We start from the raw sequence: 12,554 nt of genomic DNA on the forward strand, positions 1-12,554 counted from the left end.
GTACACATCACCTGACACATTGTACCTGGTACACACACTACAGACTCAGTAGCTAATGTTACTGTAACTTTATACCCTGTGTACACATCACCTGGCACATTGTACCTGGTACACTTACTATAGACTCAGTAGCTAGTGATACTGTAACTTTATACCCTGTGTACACATCACCTGACACATTGTACCTGGTACACATACTACAGACTCAGTAGCTAGTGATACTGTAACTTTACACCCTGTGTACACATCACCTGACACATTGTACCTGGTACACATACTACAGACTCAGTAGTTAGTGTTACTGTAACTTTATACCTATGTACACATCATCTGGCACATTGTACCTGGTACACTTACTACAGACTCAGTAGCTAGTGTTACTGTAACTTTATACCCTGTGTACACATCACCTGACACATTGTGCCTGGTACACATACTACAGACTCAGTAGCTAGTGTTACTGTAAATGTATACCTGTGTACACATCACCTAGCACATTGTACCTAGTACATTTACTACAGACTCTGTAGCTAGTGATACTGTAACTTTATACCCTGTGTACATATCACCTGGCACATTGTACCTAGTACACTTACTATAGACTCAGTAGCTAGTGTTACTGTTACTTTATACCTATGTATGCATCATCTGGCACATTGCACCTGGTACACACACTACAGACTCAGTAGCTAGTGATACTGTAACTTTATACCTGTGTACACATCACCTGACACATTGTACCTGGTACACTTACTACAGACTCAGTAGCTAGTGATACTGTAACTTTATACCCTGTGTACACATCACCTGACACATTGTACCTGGTACACATACTACAGACTCAGTAGTTAGTGTTACTGTAACTTTATACCTGTGTACACATCACCTGGCACATTGTACCTGGTACACTTACTACAGACTCAGTTGCTAGTGATTCTGTAACTTTATACCCTGTGTACACATCACCTGGCACATTGTACCTAGTACACTTACTATAGACTCAGTAGCTAGTGTTACTGTTACTTTATACCTATGTACGCATCATCTGGCACATTGCACCTGGTACACACACTACAGACTCAGTAGCTAGTGATACTGTAACTTTATACCTGTGTACACATACATCACCTGGCACAATGTACCTAATACACATACTACAGACTCAGTAGCTAGTGTTACTGTAACTTTATACCTGTGTACACATCACCTGACACATTGTACCTGGTACACATACTACTGACTCAGTTATATTAGCTAGTGATACTGTAACTTTATACCCTGTGTTCACATCACCTGGCACATTGTACCTAGTACACTTACTATAGACTCAGTAGCTAGTGTTACTGTTACTTTATACCTATGTACGCATCATCTGGCACATTGCACCTGGTACACACACTACAGACTCAGTAGCTAGTGATACTGTAACTTTATACCCTGTGTACACATCATCTGGCACATTGTACCTGGTACACATACTACAGACTCAGTAGTTAGTGATACTGTAACTTTATACCCTGTGTACACATCACCTGGCACATTGTACCTAGTACACTTACTATAGACTCAGTAGCTAGTGATACTGTAACTTTATACCCTGTGTACACATCACCTGACACATTGTACCTGGTACACATACTACAGACTCATTAGCTAGTGATACTGTAACTTTATACCCTGCGTACACATCACCTGGCACATTGTACCTAATACACATACTACAGACTCAGTAGCTAGTGTTACTGTAACTTTATACCCTGTGTACACATCACCTGGCACATTGTACCTAAAACACATACTACAGACTCATTAGCTAGTGATACTGTAACTTTATACCCTGCGTACACATCACCTGGCACAATGTACCTAATACACATACTACAGACTCAGTAGCTAGTGTTACTGTAACTTTATACCTGTGTACACATCACCTGACACATTGTACCTGGTACACATACTACTGACTCAGTTATATTAGCTAGTGATACTGTAACTTTATACCCTGTGTTCACATCACCTGACACATTGTACCTGGTACACAAACTACAGACTCAGTAGCTTAGCTAGAGTTACTGTAACTTTATACCTGTGTACACACCACCTGGGACATTGTATCTGGTACACACAATACATACTCTGTAGCTAGTGATACTGTAACTTTATACCCTGTGTACACATCACCTGGCACATTGTACCTAGTACACTTACTATAGACTCAGTAGCTAGTGATACTGTAACTTTATACCCTGTGTACACATCACCTGGCACATTGTACCTGGTACACACACTACAGACTCAGTAGCTAATGTTACTGTAACTTTATACCCTGTGTACACATCACCTGGCACATTGTACCTGGTACACTTACTATAGACTCAGTAGCTAGTGATACTGTAACTTTATACCCTGTGTACACATCACCTGACACATTGTACCTGGTACACACACTACAGACTCAGTAGCTAATGTTACTGTAACTTTATACCCTGTGTACACATCACCTGGCACATTGTACCTGGTACACTTACTATAGACTCAGTAGCTAGTGATACTGTAACTTTATACCCTGTGTACACATCACCTGACACATTGTACCTGGTACACATACTACAGACTCAGTAGCTAGTGATACTGTAACTTTACACCCTGTGTACACATCACCTGACACATTGTACCTGGTACACATACTACAGACTCAGTAGTTAGTGTTACTGTAACTTTATACCTATGTACACATCATCTGGCACATTGTACCTGGTACACTTACTACAGACTCAGTAGCAAGTGTTACTGTAACTTTATACCCTGTGTACACATCACCTGACACATTGTGCCTGGTACACATACTACAGACTCAGTAGCTAGTGTTACTGTAAATGTATACCTGTGTACACATCACCTAGCACATTGTACCTAGTACATTTACTACAGACTCTGTAGCTAGTGATACTGTAACTTTATACCCTGTGTACATATCACCTGGCACATTGTACCTAGTACACTTACTATAGACTCAGTAGCTAGTGTTACTGTTACTTTATACCTATGTATGCATCATCTGGCACATTGCACCTGGTACACACACTACAGACTCAGTAGCTAGTGATACTGTAACTTTATACCTGTGTACACATCACCTGACACATTGTACCTGGTACACTTACTACAGACTCAGTAGCTAGTGATACTGTAACTTTATACCCTGTGTACACATCACCTGACACATTGTACCTGGTACACATACTACAGACTCAGTAGTTAGTGTTACTGTAACTTTATACCTGTGTACACATCACCTGGCACATTGTACCTGGTACACTTACTACAGACTCAGTTGCTAGTGATTCTGTAACTTTATACCCTGTGTACACATCACCTGGCACATTGTACCTAGTACACTTACTATAGACTCAGTAGCTAGTGTTACTGTTACTTTATACCTATGTACGCATCATCTGGCACATTGCACCTGGTACACACACTACAGACTCAGTAGCTAGTGATACTGTAACTTTATACCTGTGTACACATCACCTGACACATTGTACCTGGTACACTTACTACAGACTCAGTAGCTAGTGATACTGTAACTTTATACCCTGTGTACACATCACCTGACACATTGTACCTGGTACACATACTACAGACTCAGTAGTTAGTGATACTGTAACTTTATACCCTGTGTACACATCACCTGGCACATTGTACCTAGTACACTTACTATAGACTCAGTAGCTAGTGATACTGTAACTTTATACCCTGTGTACACATCACCTGACACATTGTACCTGGTACACATACTACAGACTCATTAGCTAGTGATACTGTAACTTTATACCCTGCGTACACATCACCTGGCACATTGTACCTAATACACATACTACAGACTCAGTAGCTAGTGTTACTGTAACTTTATACCCTGTGTACACATCACCTGGCACATTGTACCTAATACACATACTACAGACTCATTAGCTAGTGATACTGTAACTTTATACCCTGCGTACACATCACCTGGCACAATGTACCTAATACACATACTACAGACTCAGTAGCTAGTGTTACTGTAACTTTATACCTGTGTACACATCACCTGACACATTGTACCTGGTACACATACTACTGACTCAGTTATATTAGCTAGTGATACTGTAACTTTATACCCTGTGTTCACATCACCTGACACATTGTACCTGGTACACAAACTAGAGACTCAGTAGCTTAGCTAGAGTTACTGTAACTTTATACCTGTGTACACACGACCTGGGACATTGTATCTGGTACACACAATACATACTCTGTAGCTAGTGATACTGTAACTTTATACCCTGTGTACACATCACCTGGCACATTGTACCTGGTACACATACTAAAGACTTTGTAGCTAGTGATACTGTTACTTTATACCCTGTGTACACATCACCTGGCACATTGTACCTGGTACACATACTACAGACTCAGTAACTAGTGTTACTGTAACTTTATACCTGTGTGCACATCATCTGGCACATTGTACTTGGTACACATTCTACACACTCAGTAGCTAGTGATACTGTAACTTTATACCCTGTGTACACATCACCTGACACATTGTACCTGGTACACATACTACAGACTCAGTAGCTAGTAATACTGTAACTTTATACGCTGTGTACACATTACCTGACACATTGTACCTGGTACACATACTACAGACTCGGTAGCTAGTGAGACTGTAACTGTATACCCTGTGTTCACATCACCTGGCACATTGTACCTAGTACACTTACTATAGACTCAGTAGCTAGTGATACTGTAACTTTATACCCTGTGTACACATCACCTGACACATTGTACCTGGTACACACACTACAGACTCAGTAGCTAATGTTACTGTAACTTTATACCCTGTGTACACATCACCTGGCACATTGTACCTGGTACACTTACTATATACTCAGTAGCTAGTGATACTGTAACTTTATACCCTGTGTACACATCACCTGACACATTGTACCTGGTACACATACTACAGACTCAGTAGCTAGTGATACTGTAACTTTACACCCTTTGTACACATCACCTGACACATTGTACCTGGTACACATACTATAGACTCAGTAGTTAGTGTTACTGTAACTTTATACCTGTGTACACATCATCTGGCACATTGTACCTGGTACACTTACTACAGACTCAGTAGCTAGTGTTACTGTAACTTTATACCCTGTGTACACATCACCTGACACATTGTGCCTGGTACACATACTACAGACTCAGTAGCTAGTGTTACTGTAAATTTATACCTGTGTACACATCACCTAGCACATTGTACCTAGTACATTTACTACAGACTCTGTAGCTAGTGATACTGTAACTTTATACCCTGTGTACATATCACCTGGCACATTGTACCTAGTACACTTAATATAGACTCAGTAGCTAGTGTTACTGTTACTTTATACCTATGTACGCATCATCTGGCACATTGCACCTGGTACACACACTACAGACTCAGTAGCTAGTGATACTGTAACTTTATACCCTGTGTACACATCACCTGACACATTGTACCTGGTACACTTACTACAGACTCAGTAGCTAGTGATACTGTAACTTTATACCCTGTGTACACATCACCTGACACATTGTACCTGGTACACATACTACAGACTCAGTAGTTAGTGTTACTGTAACTTTATACCTGTGTACACATCACCTGGCACATTGTACCTGGTACACTTACTACAGACTCAGTTGCTAGTGATTCTGTAACTTTATACCCTGTGTACACATCACCTGGCACATTGTACCTAGTACACTTACTATAGACTCAGTAGCTAGTGTTACTGTTACTTTATACCTGTGTACACATCACCTGGCACATTGTACCTGGTACACACACTACAGACTCAGTAGCTAGTGATACTGTAACTTTATACCCTGTGTACACATCACCTGACACATTGTACCTGGTACACTTACTACAGACTCAGTAGCTAGTGATACTGTAACTTTATACCCTGTGTACACATCACCTGACACATTGTACCTGGTACACATACTACAGACTCAGTAGTTAGTGTTACTGTAACTTTATACCTGTGTACACATCACCTGGCACATTGTACCTGGTACACTTACTACAGACTCAGTTGCTAGTGATTCTGTAACTTTATACCCTGTGTACACATCACCTGGCACATTGTACCTAGTACACTTACTATAGACTCAGTAGCTAGTGTTACTGTTACTTTATACCTGTGTACACATCACCTGGCACATTGTACCTGGTACACACACTACAGACTCAGTAGCTAGTGATACTGTAACTTTATACCCTGTGTACACATCATCTGGCACATTGTACCTGGTACACACACTACAGACTCAGTAGCTAGTGATACTGTAACTTTATACCCTGTGTACACATCATCTGGCACATTGCACCTGGTACACACACTACAGACTCAGTAGCTAGTGATACTGTAACTTTATACCCTGTGTACACATCATCTGGAACATTGTACCTGGTACACTTACTACAGTCTCAGTAGCTAGTGATACTGTAACTTTATACCCTGTGTACACATCACCTGGCACATTGTACCTAGTACACTTACTATAGACTCAGTAGCTAGTGATACTGTAACTTTATACCCTGTGTACACATCACCTGACACATTGTACCTGGTACACACACTACAGACTCAGTAGCTAATGTTACTGTAACTTTATACCCTGTGTACACATCACCTGGCACATTGTACCTGGTACACTTACTATAGACTCAGTAGCTAGTGATACTGTAACTTTATACCCTGTGTACACATCACCTGACACATTGTACCTGGTACACATACTACAGACTCAGTAGCTAGTGATACTGTAACTTTACACCCTGTGTACACATCACCTGACACATTGTACCTGGTACACATACTACAGACTCAGTAGTTAGTGTTAATGTAACTTTATACCTGTGTACACATCATCTGGCACATTGTACCTGGTACACTTACTACAGACTCAGTAGCTAGTGTTACTGTAACTCTATACCCTGTGTACACATCACCTGACACATTGTGCCTGGTACACATACTACAGACTCAGTAGCTAGTGTTACTGTAAATGTATACCTGTGTACACATCACCTAGCACATTGTACCTAGTACATTTACTACAGACTCTGTAGCTAGTGATACTGTAACTTTATACCCTGTGTACATATCACCTGGCACATTGTACCTAGTACACTTACTATAGACTCAGTAGCTAGTGTTACTGTTACTTTATACCTATGTACGCATCATCTGGCACATTTCACCTGGTACACATACTACAGACTCAGTAGTTAGTGTTACTGTAACTTTATACCTGTGTACACATCACCTGGCACATTGTACCTGGTACACTTACTACAGACTCAGTAGCTAGTGTTACTGTAACTTTATACCCTGTGTACACATCACCTGACACATTGTGCCTGGTACACATACTACAGACTCAGTAGCTAGTGTTACTGTAAATGTATACCTGTGTACACATCACCTAGCACATTGTACCTAGTACATTTACTACAGACTCTGTAGCTAGTGATACTGTAACTTTATACCCTGTGTACATATCACCTGGCACATTGTACCTAGTACACTTACTATAGACTCAGTAGCTAGTGTTACTGTTACTTTATACCTATGTACGCATCATCTGGCACATTTCACCTGGTACACATACTACAGACTCAGTAGTTAGTGTTACTGTAACTTTATACCTGTGTACACATCACCTGGCACATTGTACCTGGTACACTTACTACAGACTCAGTTGCTAGTGATTCTGTAACTTTATACCCTGTGTACACATCACCTGGCACATTGTACCTAGTACACTTACTATAGACTCAGTAGCTAGTGTTACTGTTACTTTATACCTATGTACGCATCATCTGGCACATTGCACCTGGTACACACACTACAGACTCAGTAGCTAGTGATACTGTAACTTTATACCCTGTGTACACATCACCTGACACATTGTACCTGGTACACATACTACAGACTCAGTAATTAGTGTTACTGTAACTTTATACCCTGTGTACACATCACCTGGCACATTGTACCTGGTACACATACTACAGTCTCAGTAGCTAGTGTTACTGTAACTTTATACCTGTGTACACATCACCTGGCACATTGTACCTGGTACACATACTACAGACTCAGTAATTAGTGTTACTGTAACTTTATACCCTGTGTACACATCACCTGGCACATTGTACCTGGTACACAAACTACTGACTCTGTAGCTAGTGTTACTGAAACTTTATACCCTGTGTACACATCACCTGGCACATTGTACCTGGTACACATACTACAGACTCAGTAGCTAGTGATACTGAAACTTTATACCCGGTGAACACATCACCTGGCACATTGTACCTGGTACACATACTACAGACTCAGTAGCTAGTGTTACAGTAACTTTATACCTGTGTACACATCATCTGGCACATTGTAACTGGTACACACACTACAGACTCAGTAGCTAGTGATACTGTAACTTTTTACCCTGTGTACACATCACCTGACACATTGTACCTAGTACACTTACTACAGACTCAGTAGCTAGTGGTACTGTAACTTTATATCCTGTGTATACGTCACCTGGCACATTGTACCTAGTACATATACTACAGACTCATTAGCTAGTGATACTGTAACTTTATACCCTGTGTACACATCACCTGGCACATTGTACCTAGTACACATACTACAGACTCTGTAGCTAGTGATACTGTAACTTTATACCCTGTGTACACATCACCTGACACATGGTACCTGGTACACACACTACAGACTCAGTAGCTAGTGATACTGTAACTTTATACCCTGTGTACACATCAACTGACACATTGTACCTGGTACACAAACTACTGACTCTGTAGCTAGTGTTACTGCAACTTTATACCCTGTGTACACATCACCTGGCACATTGTACCTGGTACGCAAACTACTGACTCTGTAGCTAGTGTTACTGTAACTTTATACCCTGTGTACACATCACCTGGCACATTGTACCTGGTACACATACTACAGACTCAGTAGTTAGTGTTACTGTAAATGTATACCTGTGTACACATCACCTAGCACATTGTACCTAGTACATTTACTACAGACTCTGTAGCTAGTGATACTGTAACTTTATACCCTGTGTACATATCACCTGGCACATTGTACCTAGTACACTTACTATAGACTCAGTAGCTAGTGATACTGTAACTTTATACCTGTGTACACATCGCCTGGCACATTGTACCTAGTACACATACTACAGACTCAGTAGCTAGTGATACTGTAACTGTATACCCTGTGTACACATCACCTGACACATTGTACCTGGTACACTTACTACAGACTCAATAGCTAGTGATACTGTAACTTTATACGCTGTGTACACATCACCTGACACATTGTACCTGGTACACTTACTACAGACTCAATAGCTAGTGATACTGTAACTTTATAACTGTGTACACATCACCTGGCACATTGTAGCTGGTACACAAACTACTGACTCAGTAGCTAGTGTTACTGTAACTTTATACCCTGTGCACACATCACCTGGCACATTGTACCTGGTACACACACTACAGACTCAGTAGCTAGTGATACTGTAACTTTATACCCTGTGTACACATCACCTGGCACATTGTACCTGGTACACATACTACAGACTCAATAGCTAGTGTTACTGTAACTTTATACCTGTGTACACATCACCTGACACATTGTAGCTGGTACACAAACTACTGACTCTGTAGCTAGTGTTACTGTAACTTTATACCTGTGTAGACATCACCTGACACATTGTATCTGTTACACAAACTACTGACTCTGTAGCTAGTGTTACTGTAACTTTATACCTGTGTACACATCACCTGGCACATTGTAGCTGGTACACAAACTACTGACTCAGTAGCTAGTGATACTGTAACTTTATACCCTGTGTACACATCACCTGGCACATTGTACCTGGTACACAAACTACTGACTCTGTAGCTAGTGTTACTGTAACTTTATACCCTGTGTACACATCACCTGGCACATTGTACCTGGTACACATACTACAGACTCAGTAGCTAGTGTTACTGTAACTTTATACCCTGTGTACACATCACCTGGCACATTGTAGCTGGTACACACACTACAGACTCAGTAGCTAGTGATACTGTAACTTTATACGCTGTGTACACATCACCTGGCACATTGTACCTGGTACACTTACTACAGACTCAGTAGCTAGTGATACTGTAACTTTATACCCTGTGTACACATCATCTGACACATTGTAGCTGGTACACACACTACAGACTCAGTAGCTAGTGTTACTGTAACTTTATACCTGTGTACACATCACCTGGCACATTGTACCTGGTACACAAACTACTGACTCAGTAGCTAGTGTTACTGTAACTTTATATTTTTGTACACATCACCTGGCACATTGTAGCTGGTACACACACTACAGACTCAGTAGCTAGTGATACTGTAACTTTATACGCTGTGTACACATCACATGGCACATTGTACCTAGTACACATACTACAGACTCAGTAGCTAATGTTACTGTAACTTTATACCCTGTGTACACATCACCTGGCACATTGTAGCTGGTACACATACTACAGATTCAGTAGCTAGTGTTACTGTAACTTTATACCTGTGTACACATCACCTGGCACATTGTAGCTGGTACACACACTACAGACTCAGTAGCTAGTGTTACTGTAACTTTATACCCTGTGTACACATCACCTGGCACATTGTACCTGGTACACATACTACAGACTCAGAAGCTAGTGTTACTGTAACTTTATACCTGTGTACACATCACCTGGCACATTGTAGCTGGTACACACAATACATACTCTGTAGCTAGTGTTACTGTAACTTTATACCCTGTGTACACATCACCTGACACATTGTACCTGGTACACATACTACAGACTCAGTAGCTAGTGTTACTGTAACTTTATACCTGTGTACACATCACCTGACACATTGTTCCTAGTACACTTACTACAGACTCAGTAGCTAGTGTTACTGTAACTTTATACCCTGTGTACACATCACCTGGCACATTGTACCTGGTACACATACTACAGACTCAGTAGCTAGTGTTACTGTAACTTTATACCTGTGTACACATCACCTGGCACATTGTAGCTGGTACACAAACTACTGACTCAGTAGCTAGTGTTACTGTAACTTTATACCCTGTGTACACATCACCTGGCACATTGTACCTGGTACACACACTACAGACTCAGTAGCTAGTGATACTGTAACTTTATACCCTGTGTACACATCACCTGACACATTGTACCTGGTACACAAACTACTGACTCTGTAGCTGGTGTTACTGTAACTTTATACCCTGTGTACACATCACCTGGCACATTGTACCTGGTACGCAAACTACTGACTCTGTAGCTAGTGTTACTGTAACTTTATACCCTGTGTACACATCACCTGGCACATTGTACCTGGTACACATACTAAAGACTCAGTAGCTAGTGTTACTGTAACTTTATACCTGTGTACACATCACCTGGCACATTGTAGCTGGTACACATACTACAGACTCAGTAGCTAGTGTTACTGTAACTTTATACCTGTGTACACATCACCTGGCACATTTTACCTAGTACACATACTACAGACTCAGTAGCTAGTGATACTGTAACTTTATACCCTGTGCACACATCACCTGGCACATTGTAGCTGGTACACATACTACAGACTCAGTAGCTAGTGTTACTGTAACTTTATACCTGTGTACACATCACCTGGAACATTGTACCTAGTACACATACTACAGACTCAGTAGCTAGTGATACTGTAACTTTATACCCTGTGTACACATCACCTGACACATTGTACCTGGTAAACTTACTACAGACTCAGTAGCTAGTGATACTGTAACTTTATACGCTGTGTACAGATCACCTGACACATTGTACCTGGTACACTTACTACAGACTCAATAGCTAGTGATACTGTAACTTTATAACTGTGTACACATCACCTGGCACATTGTAGCTGGTACACAAACTACTGACTCAGTAGCTAGTGTTACTGTAACTTTATACCCTGTGTACACATCACCTGGCACATTGTACCTGGTACACACACTACAGACTCAGTAGCTAGTGATACTGTAACTTTATACCCTGTGTACACATCACCTGGCACATTGTACCTGGTACACATACTACAGACTCAATAGCTAGTGTTACTGTAACTTTATACCTTTGTACACATCACCTGACACATTCTACCTGGTACACATACTACAGACTCAGTAGCTAGTGTTACTGTAACTTTATACCTGTGTAGACATCACCTGACACATTGTATCTGGTACACAAACTACTGACTCTGTAGCTAGTGCTACTGTAAATTTATACCTGTGTACACATCACCTGGCACATTGTAGCTGGTACACAAACTACTGACTCAGTAGCTAGTGATACTGTAACTTTATACCTTGTGTACACATCACCTGGCACA

This window comes from Bombina bombina, chromosome 2 (genome assembly GCF_027579735.1).
Source record: "Bombina bombina isolate aBomBom1 chromosome 2, aBomBom1.pri, whole genome shotgun sequence".
Taxonomy (NCBI): Eukaryota; Metazoa; Chordata; class Amphibia; order Anura; family Bombinatoridae; genus Bombina; species Bombina bombina.